Consider the following 20,445-nt stretch of genomic DNA (forward strand, 5'->3'; position numbering starts at 1 on the left):
CATCAGCAGCCCCCCCCCCCCTTTTTTTTTAAAGGGGGGGGCGGGAATTTTAATATTTATTTTTTAGTTTTCAGCGGACACAACATCTTTGTTTTGTATGTGGTGCAGAGGATCGAACCCAGGCCACATGCATGCCAGGCGAGTGCGCAACCGCTTGAGCCACATCCCCAGCCCCTCAGCAGCCCTTTTTTAAATTTATTTTTTGGCATCAGGGAATGAACCCAGGGGTGCTTGTCACTGAGTAACGTCCCCAACCCTTTTTGTTTTTTTTTTATTTCAAGATGGGTCTTTGTAAATTTCTTAGGGCCTTGCTAAGTAGCTGAGGCTGACCTTGAATTTGTAATCCTTCTGCCTCAGCCTTCCAAACCACTGGGATTATAGGCATGCACCACCATCCCCGGCTCCATAGAGTTATTTTTAAAAATTAACTCTCATTATGTGGATGTTGATCATTTTTCATTTTATCTGCTTTTTGGGCAGCATGTAGAAAAGTTTTGATTATGAGAAAATTTATTTAATATATGTTCTCTTTTTTTTGTCTTAAGACTTACATGGTCAGTAGTTCGGTGCAGTGGTGTTGAGAGCCACAGCCGAAGGGGCCCCAGCAAACTTCCAGCTGCTAGCAAACTTCTAGCTGCCAGCTGATGATTGGCTCACAGTGGCACAGTGGCACATGCCTGTAATCACAGCAATTCTGGAGGCTGAGGCTGGAGGATCCCGAGTTAGAGGTCAGTCTTAGCAACTTAAGCAGACCTTCTGCAACTTAGTGAGACCCTGTCTCAAAATAAAAAATGACTGGGGATTCAGCTCAGTGGTAAGGCATCCCTGGCTTCAATCCTCAGTACAAAAACAAGCAAACAAACAAAAAAGTGAGTAAAAACAAACAAAGACTCTTATATGGTTAGGATACAGGTGTTTTATTGCTAATATGTGCCATAGTGTCATGAACATAAACTTGAACAAACATTTACTGGGAAGGAAAACATTTTTGCTGGAAATTTTGTTGATTATAGCTTGGGAACATGTTGTTGTTTGGTGGTGGTACTGGAGATTGAACCCAGAGGTGCTTTGTGACTGAGCTACACCCCAATCCCTTCTAATTTTTTATTTTGAGATGAGCTCTGGCTAAGTTGCTGAGGCTGGCCTGGAATTTGTGATCCTCCTCCCTCAGCCTCCTGAGTTGCTGGGATTATAGACATGTGCCACCACATCCAACAGGAATGTGTTCTGTTTTGAAAGGTTACTACATCTAGTATATTTCTGTCCATTTTATGATTGAAGATGGTCCTTCTGAAAAGAACAATATTAGCACTAGCCGATTCTTCTTTTTGCCCTGGAAAAGGGTTCTTTGAATTTTGCCCTGTAGCCACTGTTTCATATCCTTTTTCTGAGACATTTGCAGTTTTGGCTTTTTTTTTTTTTTTTTTAGAGAGAGAGAGAGAGAGAGGATTTTAATATTTATTTATTTATTTTTTGGCGGACACAACATCTTGTTTGTATGTGGTGCTGAGGATTGAACCCGGGCCACACGCATGCCAGGCGAGCGCGCTACCGCTTGAGCCACATCCTCAGCTGCCGCAGTCTGGCTGGGCACAATCAGGAGCCACTTGTCAAAAGAAACTAACTTTATTTTTAGAACCACACACGCCAAACAAAACAGCCTCTCAGGAAAAACCCTCAGAGCCTCAACTGCCACCACTGGCTTTCCACAAGCCTCTCTCTCCCCCACAAGCTTCTCTCCACCTCCCACAATCCTCCTGCTCTTGAGGCCGATTGGCTGGGTCACGTGGGCGGAGCCAAAAAAGTCCCCCAATGAGCAGCTCCGTGGTCTGAAAGGGCAGGGAAACAGCCCAATGAGCATCACCGCAGAGGAGCCAATCAGCTAGATGTTGCTGGGGCCGCTGTGAGCCAATCATCAGCCGGCAGCTGGAAGTTTGCTGGCAGCTGGAAGTTTGCTGGGGCCCCTTCGGCTGTGGCTCTCAACATCTCCCCCTCTCTGTTTAAACAACAAGCATGTGGCTTAGGGACCGTGTCTGCCTTAGGTTGTCCAATAGTACATATGGTCCTTACCCGTTAGGTTGGTACCATTGCAATTGGATCTTACCCGTCATTGACTACCGGTCCAATATACAGCCACACCTGTGGAGAGGTCTTTGTACCAGCGGGGGGGTGAGGTTCTTTGCCTCACCTCTGTTGGCCCCCAAATTTTAGCTGGACAATCATGACAAGCAGAAGGGAGGAAGATACACCAAGCCAATTGACGGCTCCTTTTGGAAAAATTGTACCACCGATGACATCATCAGCAAAAATACCCCAACACTACCACAAGTCGCTGCACCAACAGATAGTTCACAATGCATACAGGTGAGCTCACAATGTGTCCAGGCAAGTTCTGCAAGCAGTTCAGTGATGGCTATTGTAGAAGCTGTAGATTGGTTTTATCTTTGACTTCACCAGCACTGGGATGAAGATAGGAATTCTGGCAATAATGGCTAAAGAAAAAATTATGTAACATTACAGAAGGCACTAAAAGAAAACAATTTTCTTAACAATTTACATTGTCTTTAAGAGAATTATTAAATATAATGAAAAGGAAAGGTGAAAGTAAACAAACAGATCTGTTAACCTTCTTTTTTGTTTACATATTAAAACAATCCTCAACAGTTGTTTACCCAATTTAAATTAAACCATATAAATCACGTGAAAAAAAAAATTTTGGATCCATTTTATCATGAGCGCTCATCATATATGATATATGGACATACATACATTCAAACATATAACACAAAACACAAGTGTGCACACATAATATAATACATACAACACATAACATTATAGTAAAGGCCTTATAACTTTTTACAGGTGAAATCTCCATTGCAATGTTTAAAAACTCTATAGTCAAAAAATAGAACTGATCAGCAAAACATTAACCTAGGTCTGTATGAGCTCAAAAAACAAAATAGAACTTCATGATATGGCAAAGGGCAATAATAAAATAGATATTGAAAAAAGCATCCTGGTTCTGTTGCAGATGTAAGAATAGCCAAACTGGAGTTTTGGATATCAGTTGTTATGGATTTGAGCCAAATCATCTTCTTTTTGGTCTGTAGAAATCGCTTTAGTTAATCTTTCTGGAATCCAAATCGGCTGCTGTTCTCCCTGTGGAAACACATAAACAGACCCCCGACTCCAGACAATCACTGGGTCAGGACCTTGGTTAATCTCTCTGGAATCCAAATCGGCTGCTGTTCTCCCTGTGGAAACACACAAACAGACCCCCGACTCCAGACAATTACTGGGTCAGGACCTTTCCATTGTCCTGTTAGAATATCCTTCCAAAGTACCTTGGGCTTATGTACATTTTTTGGACACATATGCCTTTCCGCAGCACTAAGTCCTGATGAATCCAAATTTAAAAAGTTTAGAGTAAAAAGGGTTATTTTAAGTTTATCTTTGGGGAATATATACCCCTTCCCAATTCCTTCTTTTTGCTTTAATAAGTACATTTTAATAGTTTGATGAGCTCTTTCAACTATGCCTTGTCCCTGTGGATTGTATGGGATTCCTGTTATATGAGTAATGCCAAATGTTGAGCAAAATTGTTTAAAAGAGGTAGAAGTATAACCAGGGGCATTATCTGTTTTTAACTGTTTTGGAACACCCACAGTGGCAAAATTTTGTAAGCAATGAGCTATAACATCTTTAGTTTTTTCTCCGGCATGAAGGGAGCCCATCAAAAATCCAGAAGAAGTATCAACTGTAACATGCAAATATTTTAATTTTCCAAATTCTGGCAAGTGTGTGACGTCCATCTGCCAAATATGGTTAGGTATCAATCCTCTAGGATTGACTCCAAGATTAACTTGTGGTAAAAAGGTCACACAATTTTGACATTGTTTTATTATTTGTCTAGCTTGTTCCTTAGTTATTTTAAAACGCTTTTGTAAAGTATTAGCATTGACATGGAACTTTTTATGAAAATTTATAGCTTCTTCTAGTGTAGAGAAAATATGTATGTCATGTGTAGTTTTATCTGCTAAATCATTGCCCAAACTAAGGGCTCCAGGCAATCCTGTATGTGCCCTGATATGTCCTATAAAGAATGGATCTTTTCTGTCCCAGATTAGACTTTGTATAGTGGAAAGCAAAGAGAAAACAGTAGAAGAAGGGGAAATCCTACCAGCATCTTCAAGAGATACTATAGCATTAACTACATACTGACTATCAGAAAATAAATTAAATACAGAATCTTTAAACATCACAAAAGCTTGTAAAACTGCATTAAGCTCTACCTTTTGAGCTGATTGTTTGGGTACTAAAAATGTAAAAGTTTGATCAGGGGTAACTACTGCTGCTGTACCATTATTTGACCCATCAGTGAATATATTTGGAGCATTCATGATAGGTGTTTTTCTTGTCATTTTTGGAAAAATTACAGGATGCAATGACCAAAAAGACAATAAAGGATTAGATGGTAAGTGGTTATCAAATGAAACATTAGATTTGCACATGATTATTGCCCAAGTATTTAACTCATTAGCTAACTCATCAATTTGATTCATAGTATATGGAGTAATAATTTTATTGGGAGAAATTCCAAACACTCCCTTTGCTGCTTTTATTCCTTTGAGTATTAATTGTCCTACAGCCTCAGGATACCTAGTAAGAATAGTGTTAGGAGAATAAGATAAATGTATCCATAATAATGGACCTTCTTGCCAAAATACTCCTGTAGGAATATTTTTTGTTGGTAGTACAATAAATAATAAAGGCAAACTTATATCAATTCTATCCAAATGCATATTTTCCATATATGTTTCAATGATTTTTAATGCCTTTCTTGCTTCAGGCGTTAACATTCGGGGTGAATTTGGATCTGATGGACCTTTTAGGATATCAAATAAAGGTCCCAACTCTCCTGTTGGTATACCTAAATAAGGCCTTATCCAATTTATGTCTCCTAATAACTTTTGAAAGTCATTAAGTGATTTGAGTTGATCTACTCGTATTTGAATTTTTGGTGGACGGACCATGGTTGAGGATAATAGAACTCCTAAATAATTAATTGGAAAATTTAATTGTACTTTATCTATTGCTATCTCTAGATTATAATTTTTTAATAAGTTTGTAAGTGTGGCATAACATTCTAGCAATGTGTTTTTATCTTTGTGTGCTAATAATACATCATCCATATAGTGAAATATTTGTAGTTCAGGATTTTGATTTCTAAGTGGCTGGATTACTTTGTTAACATAAATTTGACACATAGTTGGGCTGTTAGCCATCCCTTGAGGGAGTACTTTCCATTCATATCTCTGATCAGGACCTTCATGATTCAGTGCAGGGATAGTAAATGCAAAACGTGGACTATCCTCAGGATGAATTGGAATTGAAAAAAAACAATCTTTAATATCTATAACTAAAACATACCAGGTTTTTGGCAAAGCAGACAATTGAGGAATCCCTGATTGAGCAGGTCCCATAATAACCATCTCATTATTAATGGCTCTTAAATCTTGCAATAATCTCCATTTACCAGATTTCTTTTTGATGACAAAAATGGGAGTATTATGGGGAGATACAGAAGGTTGTATATGTCCTTCTGCTAATTGTTGTTTGACCAGGTCATGGGCTGCTTGTATCTTTTCTTTAGTCAGGGGCCACTGAGGAACCCATACTGGTCTTTCTGATTTCCAAGTAATTTTTATTGTCTCAGTGGCCCTTTCTGAAAATCCAACCCATGTCTGTCTGTTCCTTGATCTATTTGTATTGGTGCTGCTATACCTTGTTCTTGTTTTTCTAATCTTTTTCCTTTCCTAAAACCTTGTCTAGTCATAATAGTGGGTGCATTTTGGTTGATGTTATTTGTTAATGTCAAACCTAATTGATCTAGGACATCTCGTCCCCATAAATTTACGGGAAGATGATCCAATACATATGGCTGTATAGTTCCTTCACATCCTTCAGGATCCTTCCAATCTAATACCATTGCACTTCTATGGGGATTAGTCGCCACTCCTAGGCCTCGAAGCGTTTGAGTGGCTTGTTGTAATGGCCAATGTTTTGGCCATTCTTGACGAGAGATGATGCTAAGGTCTGCACCTGTATCCAGTAGCCCATTAAATTCATGTCCTTGAATATTTAGTTTTAGCATGGGGCGAGAATCTAAATTTAAAGAAAGCATAGCCCAATCTACACCTGTGGAGCCTAATCCCTTGGAACCTCTTTCTACAGTACGACTGGAAAATTTATCATGTAGGCTGGGTATTATTAGTAACTGTGCTATTCTATCTCCTGGTGAAATTACTGATATACCCTTTGGAGAACTGGCTATAATTTTTATTTCACCTTCATAATCGGGATCAATTACCCCAGGACTTATCATAAGTCCTTTTAGAGTAGAAGAGCTGCGTCCCAATAATAAGCCTACTGTTCCTTTGGGAAGAGGTCCTTTCACCCCTGTGGGAATGATTTGAACTCCCATCTCTGGAGTTAGTACTGCTCTGGCGGAGGCGCAGATGTCCAACCCTGCGCTCCCTCTGGTTTGTCTGATGAGGGATCTGATGGACAATGTGTCCTGGGCACTACCCTGATGGGGTTGCTGGGTTCCTCCAGTGCTCCGTATATTTGTGGTTTTGGGCCCCGGAGCATTGGGCCCCCCTGTCCATTTTTTGGCAATGGAGCCCGATGCCTTTCTCCACGATATCGTGGATAAACACCTGGTCCTTGTTCGTTTTTTGATAATGGAGTACCCTCTATGGTGGTTTGAGAACGGCATTCATTAGCCCAATGTCTCCCTCTACGGCATCGTGGGCAAATACCTGGTATTCTACTCCTTTGATACCTAGTTTTGTTAAACCCTCCTCCAATGGGGCAATTCCTTTTAAAATGTCCTGTTTGTTCACAATTGTAGCATGTTCTTGGCCTGGCATCTAAAGCCTGTTTTACTGCAGCTGCCACAATTTGCCCTTGTTCATTAATGTCTCTGGCATCTAAAGCCTGTTTTACTGCAGCTGCCACGACTTGCTCTTGTTCATTAATGTCTCTACATAATTTAATATATGTGTTTAAATCTTCATGTTTCCATGGTCTAATGATATCTCTGCACCAACGATTCGCTTGCTCATAAGCCAGGTGTTTTAGTAATGGCATTGCTTGTTCTGTATTCCCAAAAACTCTGGTAGCTGTTTGAATAAGCCTATCTACAAATTCAGCATAAGGTTCATTAGCTCCTTGTATTACCTTAGATAATTGACCTTGTAAACCTCCATGTCCTTGTAAAGTCTTCCATGCCTTAATTGCATCTACAGCAATTTGTGCATATACACCAGGATCATATGCAATTTGTTGCTGCTGATCCTCATAAGGTCCCTTTCCTAACAACATATCTAGATTTCTCTGAGGATAACCAGCTGCTGCATTTCGCCTAGCCGTCTCCTTGCAAAATTCCTCATTGGCAACCTTCCATAACAGGTATTGTCCTCCATTTAGCACAGCTTTACACATATTAGCCCAATCTGCTGGCGTCATGTTCAAGTTGTTAATGGATTCGACCATGCTTACAGTGAAGGGTGCTTGAGGACCATAGGTTGTTACAGCCTCTTTTAGCTGCTTCACTGTTTTGAAATTTAAAACTTGGTAAAATCGCTGCCCTCCTGCCTCAAATACAGGGCATGTTAATATTTGAGATCTTGTCTCAGGATCCCAACTATCAACTGCGGGGGTTGGGGACCTCCCAGCATATGGAGGTGGCCTTGTTAGTTGGACACTTACGTCCTCTGGTGATAGAAAGGTGTTAGTAGCAGTCTCCTGTAGAGGTGGTGCTGTTGGTTGGACACTTACACCCTCTGGTGATAGAAAGGTGTTAGTAGCAGTCTCCTGTTGTAACTTTCCCCCTGATGGCTTTTTCTGTTTTACACTTTCTTTCTCTGTCTGACTAGCTTGAGAGGCCTTCTCTTTTACTTGAATCTTTTCCTCTGTCTGACTAACTTGAGAGACCTTCTCTTTTACTTGAATCATTATGTCTTCTTCTTCCTCTACCATTGTCTGAACTGAAGGCTTTGGACTAAGCAAACAAGATATGAACGTCCACAATGGCAATGTGCCAACTGGCAGAGTCCCTGGGCTTTTCTTTTCTATTCTTTTTAAATCTTCACCATGATGGTTCCATTGTGATATATTTAACAACTCCTCCTTAAAAAGCCATGGGCTACATTTTTGTATTGTATCAACGTATGCCCTGATTGTTCTTGATTTTACTGAGATGCCTCCTTCCTCTAACAATTTACTTAACACTCTTTCAGTTTGTTTTTTACTAATTTCTGATCCCGTATTTCTACTATAATACAACCCAACAAGATAACGCCTAACAAAACTGAAACAGAGTGAAACAAAATTGGAACAACACAAAATCATTATAATAGCCTCCTGAAATGTCCATCCGTCCTTTCTCCCTATCTGTTCCTCAGATGTGAGCGGTTTTTCTTCCATCTTACACATCTCCAGGGACAGGCAACTTAAAACAAAAGTGAAACAAAATAACAAAAGAAGAATCTTAAAATGGCTACCCATCCTCTTGCCCTGCCCTCAGGGGCGAGCAGTTCACTTACCCTCAGTCGCTCCCCGTGCGAGCCACCAAATGCCGCAGTCTGGCTGGGCACAATCAGGAGCCACTTGTCAAAAGAAACTAACTTTATTTTTAGAACCACACACGCCAAACAAAACAGCCTCTCAGGAAAAACCCTCAGAGCCTCAACTGCCACCACCGGCTTTCCACAAGCCTCTCTCTCCCACACAAGCTTCTCTCCACCTCCCACAATCCTCCTGCTCTTGAGGCCGATTGGCTGGGTCACGTGGGCGGAGCCAAAAAAGTCCCCCAATGAGCAGCTCCGTGGTCTGAAAGGGCAGGGAAACAGCCCAATGAGCATCACCGCAGAGGAGCCAATCAGCTAGATGTTGCTGGGGCCGAGGAGCCAATCAGCTAGATGTTGCTGGGGCCGCTGTGAGCCAATCATCAGCCGGCAGCTGGAAGTTTGCTGGCAGCTGGAAGTTTGCTGGGGCCCCTTTGGCTGTGGCTCTCAACACTCAGCCCCGCAGTTTTGGCTTAAAATAGACATTCCTGGTATCTATAGCTCAGGTCTTTTGTTAACTGTCCCGTGCAACATTTAAGAAATTATTGATATGGCAATAATGCTGTTATACCAATATCATATACTCCATATTTTGCTTTATTAGTTGCTCCAATACTTGAATGACTTGAGTATCAACAAGAGGTAAAGTTCCATACTGTGCTAGAATAATAAAAATTCCTGCCCTCTGCTGGGCACGATAGTCCAAATCTGTAATGCTCGCAACTCAGGGAGGCTGAGGCAGGAGGGTTGCAATTTCTGTGTTAGTCCAGGCAACTTAGGGAGATCTTGTCTCAAAAAATAAAAATGGCTGGGAGTGCAGTTCAGTGGTATAGCAACCCTGGGTTCAATCCTCATTATTGCACACAAAAAATTGCTGCCCTCCAAAGGTATTCTTTTTTATTAGTTCATTTTAGAGGAGCAAAATTGCCGGGTTTCTGTTGTCGTGACTAAAAGGCTCAGGGGTCACTCTAGTTAAACTGGGCTAACTGGGCTGCACGAAATAACCACACAAGAGACACAAATACCTTTTTCTTTGGGGTTGCTGTGACGGCTCCTCTGACCTTAAGGGTCTGCAGAAAGAGAGCGAGAGCATGTGCTGACCCCTTTTATTGAGGAGAAGCTATTCAAATGAGGCAAGGGGTCAGGTTTCAGGGGGCTGAGTCTATCTTCATGATGTCCACTGTCAGCAGGTTGACTGACACCTGGGTAGGCCACACACAAGGCACTTCCATGGAAGATTCTATCCTAAACAGGGCAAGGGGTTATATTACAAAGGAACAGGTAAGCATAGCTTCACCCATGGGGCTGTAGCAAAACACACCCATTTCTGTGACTGAGCGCCTCAGCACCGAGCTGGGGAGTGTAACTCAGTCACCCGTAAGGTTGGCCTCCCCACAAGTTAGCAATTAAGTTTTGGCTATGAGAGGGCAGTCCAGGTAAATTACTATGGCTAAAAGAATTAGTTTTATTTTCCACATTGCAGAGGAAATGAGACATACACAAATAATTTTGGAGCATGGTATGAAATGATAAATAGTACATGAGGTAAAAAGTAAGTTTGCTGTGGGAGTTCAGAGCAGGAAAAAAGACATTTATTTATATTTATTTATTCTCCCCCCCCTTTTTGTGTGTGTGTGTGTGTGGTAATGGGGATAGAACCCAGGGCCTTGGGCATGCATGCTAGGCACATATTCTACCACTGAGCTCTGCTTCCAGCCAAGGAAGATATTTCTGATGGTAATCAAGAAAATATTAGAGATGTAGTATTTGAGTCTGGCCCTTGGAGGATGGGTTCAATTTTGACCAAGAAGACTATGGGAGGATTCCAAATGTGAGGGGTAGCAGTTTGAACAAAGAATATTGTATATATTAGCATTTTTTGCAAGGTCATCTTAGAATTTTTTAACTCAACTCGTGGAGGAACATTGTATAACTATCTTGCAGTTTGTTTGTTAGCTTTTGTGTCTTGATATTTTTATAAAAAACTATCTGTGCCCTGTGAATGAGCCCGATAATTTTAGTTCAGAATTGTTAAGAGTAACTGGACGGGCTGGGGTTGTAGCCAGTGGTAGAGTGCTTGCCTAGCATGTGTGAGGCACTGGGTACAATCCTCAGCACCACATAAAAATATATAAAAAAAATAAAGATATTGTGTCTATCTACAACTAAAAAAATACTTAAAAAAAAGTAGCCGGACACTGTGGTGCATGCCGATAATCCCAGCAGTAGCTACTTGGAAATTAAGGCAAGGATCTCTAGTCTGAGGCTGCCAGCCTGGGCAAAATAGGGAAACCTTGTCTTAAAAAAAAATGGGCTAGGGCCAGCATGGTGGCACATAGCCTGTAATCCCAGCAGTTTGGGAGGCTGAGGCAGGAGGATCAAGAGTTCAAAGCCAGGGCTGGGGATGTGGCTCAAGCTGTAGTGCGCTTGCCTGGCATGTGTGCGGCCCGGGTTCGATCCTCAGCACCACATACAAACAAAGATGTTGTGTCCGCCGAGAACTAAAAAATAAATATATAAAAAAAAAAAAAGAGTTCAAAGTGAGCCTCAGCAACAGTGAGGCACTAAGCAACTCAGTGAGACCCTGTCTCTAAATAAAATACAAGATAGGACTGGTGATATGGCTCAGTAGTGTTCAATTCCCGGTTCCCCTTCTCCAAAAACAATGGGCTGGGGATGTGACTGAGAGGTAAAGGTGTTTGCCTGGCATGGGCAAGGTCTGGGGTTCAAAACAGACCAACTGTTAAAAGCATTATCTTTTAAATTGTGTGAATTTAACACACAGGTTTTGAATAACTATGATCAAAGTTGTTTGACCTTAGTTGTTTTTATTTGGTAAATTGAAGTAGTCAGTTGACTATTGGGCAATATTTGAATTGTAAAATTCACAGTAGGCCTCAGGGTGTAGTCCAGTGTAAGACTGTGGGTTTGATGGCCAGCACTGCAAAAAGAAAAAGAATCCAAAATAAAATAACTTATTTTTGAGTACTATTGGATTTAGGATTAATTATTTTGCTTATTTGATTTATATTAGTCAGATTTTGGTTTATGAGAGATAGCATCCTATATTAAATGCAATAATATTTGGTTTGAAAATGTTAATTTGTTTTTTTAAATTTTTTTTTAGTTGTAGCTGGACACAATAACCCTATTTTGTTTATTTAATTTGTTTAGGAGGTGCTGAGAATCGAGCCCAGTGCCTCACACATGCTAGGCAAGCACTCTACCACTGAGCCACAATTCCAGCCCCTGAAAATGTTAATTTGTTTCAGCAATATTGACATCAGGGAAGAATTTGAGCAGAAGACACAATTTGCATTTTTTATGAAAGATTTTTCTGCAGAGTCAGGGGTCTGACCTAATAACCAATGGCATTTTTTTACAAAAGTAAAATTCTATTGGACCCCCACCCCACTCTTGTTTGTTTATGTTGTCTGGATGCTTTTCTACCACAGTAGCAGAGTTGAATAGTTGTGATAGAGACCTTATGGCCTACCAATCCTAAAATGTTTATTATTTATCCCTTTATAGAAAGAGTTTGCTGATTACTGGGTAGGTAAATGGGGCAGATGAACCACACCCAGCTGAACAGAGCTGTACAAAAATACATGTGGATACATGCATACATTTCAGACATCTACCAAGTACCCCAGTTTACCACTTGTGTTATGAACCACACCCATCTACATTTGTTGTTACAATTTTACATCCGATTTCAGATAACCTTCCTTCTACCACTTTACAATAACTCACTAGCTGCAACCCTTCTGATGCCCACTTCCACAAGCAAACTACAGGTTTTTTTCAAGGTAAAGTGTTGTATTTTTTGTTGTATATGTACATTTCTTAATCACTTAACTTGTGTATAGTATGTAAAACTGTGCTACCATTTCTACCAGTTCATTAGGTTTCTTTCTTTAAAAATAGTGTCACAGGGCTGGGGTTGTGGCTCAGTGGTAGAGTGCCGGCTTAGCGTGTGTAAGGCACTGGGTTCGATTCTCAGCACCACATACGTAAATAAAGTAAAGGTCCGTTGACAATAAAAAAATATATAAAAAAAGGTGTCACAGATAGTTTTAAGTGCTATATGTCTAACCCCATTTTTCTTATGATTTCTGTGATACTGGTTACACAACATTATTTAGTATGGTGAGTTTTTTAGAATTTTTTTTTGTTGTAAATGGGCACAATACCTTTATTTTATTTATTTATTTTTATGTGGTGCTGAGGATCGAACCTAGTACTTCATAAGTGCAAGGCAAGCGCTCTACCACTGAGCCACAATCCCAGCCCAGTATGGTGAGTTTTTAGGAACCCATTTATTACATTATTGAGAAACTAATTGTTATCAATTAACAAATATTTCTTGGGTGGTGTGAAGATTGAGTTACTGGGCATAAAGTAGTTAAATTAGAATTTAGGATATAATAATTACTCAAATGTTCATTATTAGTAATTACTATTACCATGTGTCAGAAACCATGTTTTTTTTTTTTCCCTGTACCAGGGATTGAAACCAGGGGTGCTTAAGCACTGAGCAACATATCCAACTTTTTTTTTATTCATATATTTATTTATTTTTGAAATTTAACAGTCTATTTTTGTTTTTATTTTGAGACAGCGTCTTGCCAAGTTGCTGAGGTTGGCTTTAAACTTGCCATCCTCTTGCCTCAGCCTCCTGACTCTCTGGGATTAAAGGTGTGTGCCAGCGGGCCTGGCTAGAACTGTTTTAAATACTTCATTGACAAATAAGTCAGTAAGGGCATTGTCTCTGTGGAGCTTGTATAGTACTTTTCAAAATCTTTATTAATATATACTTTGGCTAATAATTCAGTCCTTCCCCCCAAATTGTTATTAAAATGATGTTTCTTATATGATCTTTTTAGATATACATGACAGTAGAGTGAAAAATAATAAACTTAAAAAATTTTAATATTTATCCACAAATCAAAGACATTTATTTAAAATGACTTACTTAACTGGGTACATGCCTGAAATCCTGGCAACTCACTTATAATTCCAATGACTTGGGAGGCTGAGGCAGGAGGATCGTATTTTTTTTAATTTATTTTTTAGTTTTAGGTGGACACAATCTTTATTTTATTTTTATGTAGTGCTGAGGATCGAACCCAGTACCTCATGCATGCTAGGCAAGCGCTCTGCCACTGAGTCACAACCCCAGCCTGGGAGGATCATATTTTGAGGCCAGCCTTGGTAATTTAGTGAGACCTTGTCTAAAAAAAAAATAAAATACAATAAAGAAAGGACTGGGGATGTAGCTCAGTGTTAAAGAGTTCAGCCCAGTGTGGTGGCGCATGACTATAATCCCAGCTGCTTGGGAGGCTGAGAGGGGAGGATCATGAGTTCAAAGCCAGCCTCAGCAAAATCAAGGTGCTAAGCAACTCAGTGAGACCCTGTCACTAAATAAAATACAATATAGGGGTGGGGATGTGACTCAGTGGTCAAGTCCTCCTGAGTTCATTCCCCAGTATCCCCCCAAAATCCTGGGTTCAATCTCTAATACCTTCCTCCAAATAATAAAATTTTCTAGTCAGTATCTTACTGACTTTGTGTCATATTTTATTTATTTAATTATTATTATTATTATTATTTTTTGTCTAGAGATTGAACCAGGCCTCATACTCACAAAGTGTGGACTCTGCCACTGGGTTATACCTCAGTCCTGAAGAGTGCCACAGGCACTCTTACCACTGAGATAATACTCAGTCCTTTTTTATTTGTTATTTTGAGACAGGGTTTTCCTCAATGGCTTTATAAATATAATCTTTCTGCTTCAGCCTCCTCAGTCGCTGGGATTACAGGCATGGACTATTGAACTTTCCTAAGTAATTTTTTAAATAACTTTAGCTTCAGGGGATAAAGCCTAATATATCTACAAGGATATAAAAGAGTTATCCCCTTTTTATAAGGTATAAAAAGTAAAAAAAAATACTATTACTTTCATACTTATATAAAATTTGTAGAAATAGGAGACAAATTCAGATTCTCATATGCTCTTTATTTATTCACATTTATTTTATCATTCATTTTGTATTATTATTATCTTTCTTTTTTGGGGGGGGGTACTGTGAATTGAACTCAGGGACCCTTTACCACTGAGCCACATCTCCCACCCTATTTTGTATTTTATTTAGAGACAGGGTCTTGCTGAGCTGCTAAGGACCTTACTATGTTGCTGAGGCTGGCTTTGAACTCGAGATCCTCCTGCCTCTGCTTCCAGAGCTGCTGGGATTGAAGGCATGTGCCACAGTGCCTGGCCTATTATTATCTTTCTTAATCATTTGAAAGTAAATTGCAGACATGATGCCTCTCATTCCTGAGTACATTGTAATATATTTCTCCAACAAGCCTATTCTCTGAGGTACCCTAGTATATTGTTGGCATCTTAGAAATTAGCATTGATACAATATTATTTCCTAATCTACAGGCCTTATTCACATTTGCTAATTGCTTCATAATGTTCTTTATAATGAAAGCAAACTTTTCTTAATTTCTGGTGGATGATCCAGTTCTGGAACATAGCATTGCATTTCATTTTCATGTCTCTTTAGTTTGGAGAAGTTTTCTTTGCTATTTTTTTTTACCTTTTTTGGGGGGAGAAGGTAATGAGGGGCAACTTATGAGTTACATTTTCAGCCTTTTTATATTTTATTATGAAGCAGGGTTTTGCTAAGTCATCCAGATTTGCCTTGAACTTGTGATCCTCCTGTCTCAGCCTCCAGAGTCAGTTGAATTTGTCTTATGATTATGTATTTTCATAGGAATAGTATGAAGTGATATGTTCTTTTTTAAAAATTTTTTTTTGGTATTTATTTTTTTAGTTGTAGTTGAACACAATACCTTTATTTTATTTATTTATTTTTACGTGGGGCTGAGGATCGAACCCAGGGACTCACACATGCTAGGTGAGCGCTCTACAGCTGAGCCACAACCCCAGCCCTAGGGATGCTTTTTTTTTTTTTGATTTGTTTGTTTTTATTTTTGCTCATTACCAGTCTTATGAATTTGTAGTCCTCCTTTCTCAACCTCTTGAATTGCTGGGAATATAGGTGTGTGTCATCATGCCTGGTCCTGTTCTCATCTTAATAAACATTTACTGTTCCTCTGTACAAATTGATTTGTTATTTCCCTTAATGGAAAATAAAAGATGAATTCAGACTAGTTTTCTCCTTCAAGGTACTTACATTCCATTAGAGAGTACTCTGAGTTTAAATAAATAACTATAATAATGTTTTGCTTATTATAAGAAAGTAAAAGAAAATTCTGTGGGAGAAGGAAAATAGAATTTCTTTGATCTAAAAGTTGTAGTAAGATAAGATTGGAAAGGAAAGTACAAGTTCCCCCTGCAGAGAGCTTCCTATGCTGTGCTTAGGAGTTTGTACTTTATCCTTATGTATAAACATGGGAAGCCTGTGGATATCTTGACCAAGAGTGTGATGTATGTGAGTCTACTGTGTGGGAAACATTATGCTAGTTTTAAATACTGAAAAGATAGAACAATCTTTTGTTCTTGATTAATTGTGCTAGGGATGCAACCTCCAGCCTCACACATCTTAAGTAGGCACTGTACCAGTGAGCTGCACTTTCAACACAGAACATTTCTTTTTAAAATATTTTTTCAGTTATCCATGGGCACAATATCTTTATTTGGTATTTATTTTTATATGGTCCTGAGGATTGAACCCAGTGCTTCACAAATGTGAGGCAAGTGCTCTGTCACTGAGCCACAACCCCAGCCCCAGAACATTTCTTTTTTTTTTTAAATTCCCTCTCTTTCTTTCTTTCTTTCTTTCTTTATTTATTTTAGTTTTTTTCGGCAGACACAACATCTTTGTTTGTATGTGGTGCTGAGGATCGAACCTGGGCCGCACGCATGCCAGGCGGGCGTGCTACCGCTTGAGCCACATCCCCAGCCCCCCCAGAACATTTCTTTAGACAGGGAATGTACTTAGAGAATATAGGGATATACCTCCAATTACATCTACTGCCTCCTTCCAAATAGTAGCACATCCTAAGTATCAACTGAGTGATATGGACACATATGTTATAATAAATGTTAGGTGTTTTGGTACTTGAGTCAGGAATAGAATGTGATGTCTAAAAGCTGGGATTTCAAGGCAGGTAAAGTTGGCTTTTAAAAAATATTTTTTAGTTGTAGATGGACATAATACCTTTATTTTACTTATTTATTTTTATGTGGTACTGAGGATTGAACCTAGTGCCTCACACATGCTAGGCAAGCGCTTTCCACTGAGCCACAACCTCAGCCCCTAAAGTTGGCTTTTGTGTATACTTTTTTCCTCCTCCCTTTCCCATTCCAAATATAATAGTAAAAGATAAAAATAACCTGTATTCCTAAATGTTGCCAACCATTGATGGGTTTCTGTGATTTATTTCTTCTTTTTTTTTTTTTTTATTTTTTATTGTGGGTTGTTCAAAACGTTACAAATTTCTTGGCATATCATATTTGACACTTTGTCTGTGATTTATTTCTGACATCTGATTTCTAAACATTTTTGATATGTTTTTCTGGACTGGAGCTAGTGTTATCTGTTTTAATTACAAAAATAGATGCTATTTTCCCTTCTCTGTATCTCTGCCCCTCACCCTTTTGGTACCAGGAATCGAACCCAGGTGTGCCTAACCACTGAGCAACATCCCTAGCGCTTTTTATTGTTTGTTTTGAGACAGGGTCTCACCGAGTTGCTGAGGGCTTCACTAATTTGCTGAGGCTGGCTTGAACTTGTGATTCTCCTGCCTCTGTCTCCTGAGCTGCTGGGACTACAGGTGTATACCATTGTGCCAAGCCCTCTTAAATCCATTCTACAGAGAACTCCAGTTCTCTTCTAAAGATCTTCCCCCAATTTCTTATGCAGTGTTGGAGATTGAACCCAGGGCTTTCACCTGCTAAGCAAACATTCTAAAACTGAGCTATACCCTTTGCACAAGACCCTTTTCTTAGTCAGGCATGGTGGCACATGCCTGTAATCCCAGCAGCTCAGGAGACTTGAGGCAGGAGGATCACAAGTTCAAAGCCAACCTCAGTAATTTAGTGAAACCCTGTCTCAAAATAAAGAATAAAAAGGGCTGAGAATGTGACTCAGTGGCTGAGCACCTCTGGGTTCATTTTCTGTTATAAAACCCAAAACCCAAACAAAAAACAATAACAAAAAACCCCAGGGGAAAAAGGTACACTCATATATTGCTGGTGGGACTGCAAATTGGTGCAGCCAATATGGAAAGCGGTATGGAGATTCCTCGGAAATCTGGGAATGGAACCACCATTTGACCCAGCTATCCCTCTCCTCGGACTATACCCAAAGTACTTAAAAACAGCATACTACAGGGACACAGCCACATCAATGTTTATAGCAGCACAATTCACAATAGCTAAACTGTGGAGCCAACCTAGATGCCCTTCAGTGGATGAATGGATAAAAAATGTGGCATATATACATAATGGAATATTACTAAGCAATAAAAGAGAATAAAATCATGGCATTTGCAGGTAAATGGATGGTGATGGAGAAGGTAGTGCTAAGTGAAGTTAGCCAACCCCCCCAAAAAAACAAATGCTGAATGTTTTCTCTGATATAAGGAGGCTGACTCATAGTGGGGTAGGGAGGGGTAACATGGGAGGAATAGATGAATTCTAGATAGGGAAGAGGGGAAGGAGGGAAAGGAAGGAGGCAGGGGATTAGCAAGGATGGTGGAATGTGATGGACATCATTATCCAAAGCACATGTATGAAGACATGAATTGGGTGTCAACCTACTTTATATACAAACAGAGATGAAAAATTATGGTATATATATGTGTAATAAGAATTATAATGCAAAAAAACCAAAGTACATGCATAAAGACATGAATTGGCGTGAACATACTTTATATACAAAGATATGAAAAATTGTGCTCTGTATGTGTAATAAGAATTGTAGGGGCTCGCCTGGCATGCGTGCGGCCCGGGTTCAATCCTCAGCACCACATACAAACAAAGATGTTGTGTCCGCCAATAACTAAAAAATAAATATTAAAAAATTCAAAAAAAAAAAAGAATTGTAATGCATTCCGCTGTCATGTATTTAATAAAATAAAATCAATAAAAAAAACCCCATTATTTTTACAGCCAGTCATAACTAGAACAAAACTTTTAACCCTAATTTTCTTGCCTCTTGGTACATTCTTCACCACTGTCTTCATTAGAATATTCTGCCTTTGGGTGAGTTTATAGGTAATGGTACATAGATGAAATGAACTGTTTGATAAAGCTAAAATCAAAGTGGTTAAACAAAACATTTGTTAATGTTCCTTGTAATTTGACTCACACAAATATGGTGATCTTGGTTGCAATTTAAATGTTTTGTTTTAGGTATTATGTAAAGAAAACTAAAAAGTAATAAGGTAGAACCAGGCATAGTGGCACATGCCTGTAATCTCTAAGATTTGGGAGACTGAGACTGGATCCCAAGTTCCAGGCCAGCCTTGGAAGCTTAAGGAGATCCTGTCCCAAATTAAAAAAATAAAAAAGTAATAATGTAAAGTACAGATCTGATTTACATATTACTGCCCTATCACTCAAAATTTGTAATTTCTTCCCTCTCTTGTGACATTTATATCTTTGTATTTAAAACAATAGACAGGGATTTGTTTATTATTTCTTAAATGTTTTTAGGAAGTGTGACATTTTCAGAAAAATTCTGAATAGTGTTTACTTGCTCAGATAGTCACTCTTGATACGGAGCCTAGTAAAACAAGCAATGCCTAGGTTCTGTGCTGAAATGCTTTTATACTAAAATAACATAGGCAAGTAGGTATTTATTTATTTGGTACTGGGGATTGAACCTGGAAACACTTTACCACTGATCTACATAACCAGTCTTTTAAAAAATATTTTAAAAACTTTTTCTAGCTAGTTATAACCAGACCATTTAAAACAAATATATATTTTTTAAATTTTGAGACAGTGTCTTGCCACATTTTTAAGGCTAGTCTTGGGCATGTGATCCTCTTGCCTCAGCCTCTTCAGTCACTGGGATTACAAACATACACCACCATACCTGGCTATTTTTTTTTCTTTTTAAAAATTATGGAATGCTTTGCCAGGCTTGGTGGTGCATGACTGCAATCCCAGTGGCTAGGGAGGCTGAGCTAGGAGAATCACAATTTTGATACCAGCCAGAGCAATGTAGGGAGATCCTATCTCAAACAAAAAGGGGCGGGGGCTTGGAATGTTGCTCAGTGGTTAAGCCCCCTGGGTTCAATACTGGGTATGTATAAATAAATAAATAATTTAAAAAAATGGGCTGCTTTATGAATTTGCATGTCATTCTCTGGCACCACGCTAATCTTGGTATCATTCCAATTTTAGAACATGTACTGCCAAAGAGAGCACTGTGGAAAAATATTTTAAAAGTTAAATTATTATCAGGAAATGATGGTATAATAAAACAATAGCAGATCTCAAATTCAAATATAAATTAATGTGATGAAAAAATTAAAATGATCAAAAATTAAAATGTGGTAGATAATAGTAAGATACCAACATATGGACTGGTCTGTATAAATTTTATTGTAGCTTACCATTCCAGATTGTTTCTGCTTGTTATAATCCTTTAAGAACATTTGCACATGCAGAAAAATATCGCTTGTGTGACTCTTTGATTTTCTCATTTTTGTTCTTTGGTTTCTCATATCTCTTGGAGTAAAAATTGTGTATTGTGATGGAGGATTACAGGGGAAAGAAAAAGTTGGTAGGTCCCAAACTGAGCTTTTTTTTTTTTTTTTTTTTTTTTTT

General features: G+C 39.0%; 1 protein-coding gene and 1 pseudogene across 13 annotated transcripts in view; one reads left to right on the forward strand and one right to left on the reverse strand.

Moving 5' to 3' along the window:
• The window catches only part of Atrx (ATRX chromatin remodeler), a 242,039-nt gene that overhangs the window by 14,829 nt on the left and 206,765 nt on the right, over positions 1–20,445 (forward strand). The window lies entirely within an intron of this gene.
• Positions 19,944–20,043, reverse strand: LOC125614523 (annotated as a pseudogene).

The sequence above is a fragment of the Marmota marmota genome, unplaced genomic scaffold, assembly GCF_001458135.2.
Source record: "Marmota marmota marmota unplaced genomic scaffold, marMar, whole genome shotgun sequence".
Classification (NCBI taxonomy): Eukaryota; Metazoa; Chordata; class Mammalia; order Rodentia; family Sciuridae; genus Marmota; species Marmota marmota.